Here is a 7183-nt window from a genome sequence, read left to right on the forward strand (position 1 = left end):
AGGGTTCAGCATATCCACAGAGGCTAGTGTCATGCTGCAAAATCCACCTTTCTGCTCATAGTCGCACCCCTGCCAGTTATATAAAAACCATGGACTCCCCCCTACAGATTTCACCAATCCCCATTATCTAATCCTGGCAGAACTTCACTGAGACACTCCTTCAAAAATCCACTCCCACAATGTTAGGCTGATTTAGCCACACACCTCGCTTACACAATAGCTACAAGATTACAGGAGCCTTGAGCAAGGTACCTGGCATTCTAATCATGCCTTACGTATCACCAATCTGCCCCGTGCTCTGCAGAGGGAGGCAAGGGGGTTTTGTAGGTTTCGGGGATGAATTTAGGCTGCTTTCCTGTTGATAGATGGAGAGCAGACATCACACATATCCCATTGATACAATTCCTGCCTCTAAACCAGAAGTCCTGGGGTCAAACTCAACTGCAGAACCTAAGCTAGAAGAGGTTGTTGTGCGTTAACCAAATCGAGGTCTGTAAAATTCTGAAAGAGTTGGATAGATGTAGAAATGTTTCCACCTGTGGGGTAGGTCAAAACTAGTGGTCATAAACATTAGATAGCTTCCAATGAATTCTTTATGCTTCTTTAGCCAGAGGATGGTGATAATATAGAACTTGTTACCACATGGTACAGTTGAGGTAAATAGGATACCTGTCTATAAGCGAAAGTTGGATAAACACAAGGCGTGTAGCTAAGGGTCTGGCTTGGAAAGGGTTAACATGGGGCTGGGTACAGTACTGCCCACAGCGTAGTATAAAGTCCTCCAATTATTATAAAGACAATCTGGAAGAATTATAAAACTTCCAGGCTGCCTGAACATGTAAACACAGAGACTTAGTGAAGAAGGGGTCATATGAGGAATATAAATATGTTGGGTAAACAGGATTGTATTGTAAATACATTGCAACATTTATGTTATGAAGAGAGGTTGGATAGACAGAGGGGCGACCTGATCGAGGTGTACAAGATTATGAGGGGCATGGACAGGATGGATAGGGAGCAGCTGTTCCCCTTAGTTGAAGGGTCAGTCACAAGGGGACATAAGTTCAAGGTGAGGGGCAGGAAGTTCAGAGGGGATATGAGGAAAAACCTTTTTACCCAGAGGGTGATGACGGTCTGGAATGCGCTGCCTGAGAGGGTGGTGGAGGTGGGTTGCCTCAAATCCTTTAAAAAGTACCTGGATGAGCACTTGGCACATAATAACACTCAAGGCTATGGGCCAAGTGCTGGTAAATGGGATTACGTAGGTAAGTCAGGTGTTTCTCGCGTGTCGTTGCAGACTCAATGGGCCGAAGGGCCTCTTCTGCACTGTGTGACTCTGTGATAGGGCATGGGGCAAGGGTCTGGCATAGAAAGGGTTAATTATGTACTGGGTACAGTACTGCCCACACTGTGATGTAAAGGAACACATGATGAGTCTAGAGGGCAGTCTTGTACTGGACAGAGATGTGCGTAGAGGCAAGCATGGAGACGGGTCCTAGCTTAAACCTTACTGTATATGTGTATATAGTTACAAGTAGTTAATAGACATCTACTGTTACACTATACAAGACTCAGAACCTCTTCGTGAGACCTACTGAACAACACACAAGACGAAAGGAATGGAAAGAAATGAAGATGGAGTTTGATGAAGCAGAGTTGGGAGGAGGCTTCAGTGGAGCATAAGCTCTGGCGCAGACCAAAGAGCCTGTTTCTGCACTGAAAATCCTATGTAATCTGGGCTGATACTTCAATATCAGAAGTGCTACATTGTCACAGGTGCAGTTTCTCAGCTGAGCTGCTAACTGCTCGTCTGTTCAGGTGAATGTTAATCACCCAAGGCACTAAAGTATTCAAAGAGTGGTGAATTCTCCTGAACAATTGTAGCTGTGCAACTAACAAAAAAGATTCAACTAGTTAGTTTTTTTTTGGTGGGATCTTGCTGTGCACCAGGCAGTTTTGTAAAAATGTCTATTCATTGACTCCAAAGTGTCCTGGTGTATCCCGAGGATGTGAAAGGTTCTCATCTCAGTCAAATCAACTCTTATCCTTCCATATTCCAGAGAATCTAAGCCTAATTTATGTCATGTCTCCTCATAACTCTTGGAGTCTTAATATACTAGGACAGAGTGTGATGCAGATTCCCAAGGCCAATATATCCTATTGTGTGGCATCCGGAATCAGAGGGAGTCTGGTCGAAGCAAACCCTTGTCTACTTGCAGCAAAACTTTTCCCTTTATATACCAGTTCCTTAGTTAAAGCGACCAACATTCCTTTGGCAATTTTGAATATGTTTTGTACCTACTGCACTTTAGTGATCAATGTAAATGAATCCCTAAACCTTCATGGAGCGCCCTTTCTAGTTTTTCACCTTTTAAAAGAGTCAGATCTGACCCTTCTTTGGTCAAAATAGGTGATCTCATCCAGAGCTACATTGAAATCCATCTGTCGCAGCTACCCCACTCACAATCTATCAATGTCCCTTTGTAATTGTATGCCCCCATCTACACTCTGTTATGACACCAATCTTTGTGTGATCAGAAATTTTGGATATAGGGTTCTCTATTGTGTTATCTAAGCCATTAATAAATATAGTGGACAGTTGAGGCCCCAGCAGTGATCCTTGCGGGTCACCATGAGTCAGTTCCTTCCACTGGGTACATACCCATGATCATACCTAGGTCTTCTACAGCCTAACTTATAATATGCCTGCAATTCCATGAGCTTTAATTTGAGCTAAGTTTCCCATGTGGAACCTTACTGAACGCCATCTGGAAGTCCGTATAAACTACATGCCCTGCTGTGTACAGCAATGCACTTACCAGCCCCACTAGGGCTCTGGCATGACTGTGATTAAAGCCATAAACTGAAAGTTTGAAAAAAAATCTTTTATTGGCATTTGAAATGGTACCTACCCACATGTATGAAACAAACCTGCAGAGATAGTTACTGTGCAAAATTTAAAAAAAGCTTTCTTCATCAAAGAAAACAAATAACAGCCAGCAGCAATTGCATTTTATGCAACTATTTTCTAAGCAAGACACGCACAATTTACAAATCAACTCGCGTTTAAAACCTGCCCGCCCAGTCACAAGGAAGAAACAAATTGGCAATCACTTTGTTAGAGGAAGATTGTGAAAACATTTTGGGTTCAGATCATTTCAGTGCAAGATGACATGGAATGTACATTGTTTAAAAACCACAGCTGTGTCATTGCTACAAGATAAAGGGACCTGATCATTCAGGGCAAGGCAAAGAAGCAAAAATCAGGCAGGTTGCCTCCCAGCAGCTGGTTTTAGAGAGCGGTGGGTGCAGGAGCTGTTGTGCAAGGTGACTGCTTTTTCTCAGAGCTGGTGCCAATGGGTGTAGAGAGAACCTGATAAGCAGGTCTGCAGTTTTATCTCACCGTGACAGGTTAAACTAGGCAGCTCCTGCAACTTTTGCATTCTCAAACTTTTAACTTCCTGTCGAAACCGCCTATCCTCACCTGGGTTGTGCAATACCCACCTGGGTTGGGTCCAAAGAGGCTGGGATCAAGAACAGGAATGTCAAATAGTAAAGTAAATTATTATTTAAATACATTAAAAGGTGGCAAGACAAGGCCATTAGGGTTCTTCTGCAGACTACTGAATTTATACTTTTCTGACAGTGGCAATTGTACCAAAATTGTTGAGGATTGGCTAATGCTTGAATCATCCATTGATTTTCATTTATTAATTTTAGTGTTCAGTTTTTACGAAACACAAACACCTTTGTAAATGTTCATTTCCCACATGAATTGTGTTAATAAAAATGTAACTGCAGGATGTGTTTAATAAATGCAAAATGCTGCCTATTTACTTCTTATCTGATATTTTCAGCAATGTTGAAATTCTACACTAATGAAGAGGCTTGAGACACATCTATGAGCATTGATGTTTCCATAATAAATTTAGTGTCATGTTCTGGTGCAAATTTTTTTTTTGCTATTTTCTTCTCCTGCACCAATGCTCTATTGCATTTTTTTTAAAAAAAATCCAACTCTCTGCACAATCCCTGAATTTTGACCCAAGGTTCAATGAAACAGGACTCTGCTGATGAACAAGCATAATTGTTGAGAGCTCACGTGCCGACACATTCCTCATTGTGCCAAAAACGTTCCGATCCCCACGTAATGCCCTGAGTTCTGCCCAGTGCTATGTCACAGGCACTAGAAAGACCGAGAGCGTTGTGTAAATATTAAAGCAATTGTTGGTGATAGCAGCTGGGCACCACAACACTACAGCAGTCTCTAGTGGCAGAAATAAAAACAGAAAATGGTGGAAATACTCAGCTGGTCAGGCAGCATCAGATGAAGGCTCAATATCAACCTGAAATAGACCCATTAGATCTTTCTCTCTCCACAGATCCTACCTGACCTAAGTATTTCCATAACTTTCTGCTTTTATTCCAGCATCCGCAGTATTTTACTTTTGCTCCAGTGGCAGAGGTGGGCACGGAAACACTTAGCAGTGTAATGTTTTGCCTGAGGGGCATTCAAAAGGGATACTGCACCATTGAGTGACTGGCTACACTTCCTATGTGTCAATCTCCCGATTTTAAATATGATGCTTGATAGTTTGAGTGAGGGTTGGACATATTTCCCAGAGGAAAAGTAAAACAAAATACTGGATTGAATCTGTGGTTACTCACCAACTCATACCATCCTTATACCATCCCTATTTCCTCTTACTCCTCATCTTGTGCAGTATGTGGCAATAGTTATACGGACTGTAAATACAGGTACAAAGACGCATGGAACAACAGTACAGTCAATGGCCACGTGAAAGGAGGCTGCAGATTGTCCCTAAACTTTATTTAATACAAATATCACTGCATTTGATTAGGGCAAAAATTCCCATTAGTCAATCCATACAGTAAAGTCTTCAATTTCTTGACTATAACCGTCACTTTCATGTTCCTATCACAAGCGCAGGGAACACATGCCAGCCAACGCTTCTTTATAACCAGCTGAGAGAAGGTACCCCTGAAACAGGGCAAGACTGGGAATAACTTTGCTGAAGACTGCAGTTATTGTGCTAACAGTATACAAATGGTACAAGCCTCCCACCTTTCCAACCAATGAGAAGCTCACCCACCTCAGAGTTAATAACTAAACTGTTATGGCAAGAAATAATCTACAATCAATTGTGTAATTACACACAGCAGCCTGGCCAAGCATCAATAGAACTAACAGCAGTGGCAGATTTAGAGTGGCAAACAGCCTTGCTATACGCTGGAGCAATTGGATTCTGAGAAACCACCAAATCACCAGCTAAATAAGAGCAAGCTTTTTTTAAAAGCTAACGTTTATATATTAAATAGACATAAAAGGTTATTCATTTTCACTTAAATAAGCACAAACAATTTTTAAAAATATAAACCGAACTTCGATGTGGCAGATGTTTATATGAAGTTTAAATGGACACGTTTTGCTGTGACTATGTAATTGTCTCCCACACCAGTCAATGCTGCTTTACAGCACCAAGTTAAATGAATCTGGGTGTTGCCAAAATACAATTCCCTGGCTTATTTATCCATTAAAAACTGTCAATATCTAAATATTGTAAACAGATATATTTTTGAGATAGACAGCAATACATTCAGTGCATAAAACCCGTGCCAGTACAGGGTTGACACTTAGCTTGGAACAAAATCTATTCTTATTTCAAAGGTGGTTAATTCGAATGATCTGATCACAAGTTTTGTTTCAGCGCTGAATTTCCACTTGGCTGCATTGTTAACGTTGAATAGCCGACCATTTATATAAGCAATTTGTTTTTAAATGTAAAATTAAAACTTTCAATTAACATGAAGTGACTGTATCCTGACCGCAATCTGGAGGTTGTGTTTTGAAAATACTTCTGCCAGAAGACGAATAATTTCTGAGCAGGACTCGCATTAACCTGAAGGCCAGCAGTAGTTTTAAATTAGGAGCCCAAGGATATTTCTGATTGCCCCCCCTCCTCAGCTGAAGCCCCATTTGTTCCAGTGGGGGGGCAATTGCACTTTGCTATCTCTCAAATGTTTGATTCTTTCAGCAGCTCACAATGTGGCCCAATGCCACTCTCTGTATCTCACCCAAACGCCCATTCTTTATGTATCAGACACCACTGACAAACTATTGAACCAGAGGGGTGAGGCAGCATTACAGCCCAGTTTGATCTGATCGATGCCTGACACATGAATACTGTGCAGAAGTGTTGAACACCAATTTGGAATGTAAATCCTGCTGGCTGGTTACTTTTCCTCATTCATAGCTTGGGGCACAGCGACCAATTGCAGCAACCCAACAGTGGGCTTTAGATCGCCAAACTCAACACAGGCTGGGGATCAAAATGGAGGCTGTCCTTCTCTTTAATTGCACTGGTGCATACTACACAGTTGTTAATGGTAGCATTCCGGCCTCGGGGTCTGACCTTTTAGGGTTTGAACCAGGCTCCAGTCAATTCTGGAGAGTGGGGACTGGAGCAGAGGCTCTGAATTCTGGGTTCACATTCAGAGTGGGATACCCACATTCAGCAGGTGTGAGGTCCGATGATTCCTCCCCTCCCCCCACCCCCCGACAATCATCGCATGGGTTTTGGCAGCTCCTGCCCTGAATGGACTAACTATCCTAATTGATTGGGTTAAAGACTTATGGCCATGGATGGAGTGCTCACATCTTGGCTTGTTAATCAGCCTGTGAATCCTTCTCCTATTACCCAGTGAGAAGCTAGAGAAGCAACAACCTACCAACTGAGTTGTTGAGGAAGGTTCTGATAGATTATATCTATTATGGATTGGATAATCAGCGCAGATTGCAGACAGCCATCTAAAATCAATGGATTTGGAGGCATTCACTGCTAAAGTGAAGTGGACTTCAATTCTTATCTTGTCACATCCAAATGGATCACAGCTTTGAAGTCACTCTCACGATTGGTTTCTCTTTATTTTATGGACAATCCTAGCTGCAGACTGGCTATGAATTGGGTTTACTCAGTTTGAGGTAGGTAGAGTCAGCAGAGTGTTGTGAGCCTCAGTCCAAACTCCTGGGCTTAATAGGTAGATGCCCTTGCTGCTGATGACTTTGAAGGAGGGGGAGGGGGAGGGGGAGGGGGAGGGGGAGGGGGAGGGAGATGTACTGGAAACGTGGGAATGTTACGTATGAGCAGTCAGTAACCATTAC

Source organism: Carcharodon carcharias, chromosome 31, assembly GCF_017639515.1.
Source record: "Carcharodon carcharias isolate sCarCar2 chromosome 31, sCarCar2.pri, whole genome shotgun sequence".
Classification (NCBI taxonomy): Eukaryota; Metazoa; Chordata; class Chondrichthyes; order Lamniformes; family Lamnidae; genus Carcharodon; species Carcharodon carcharias.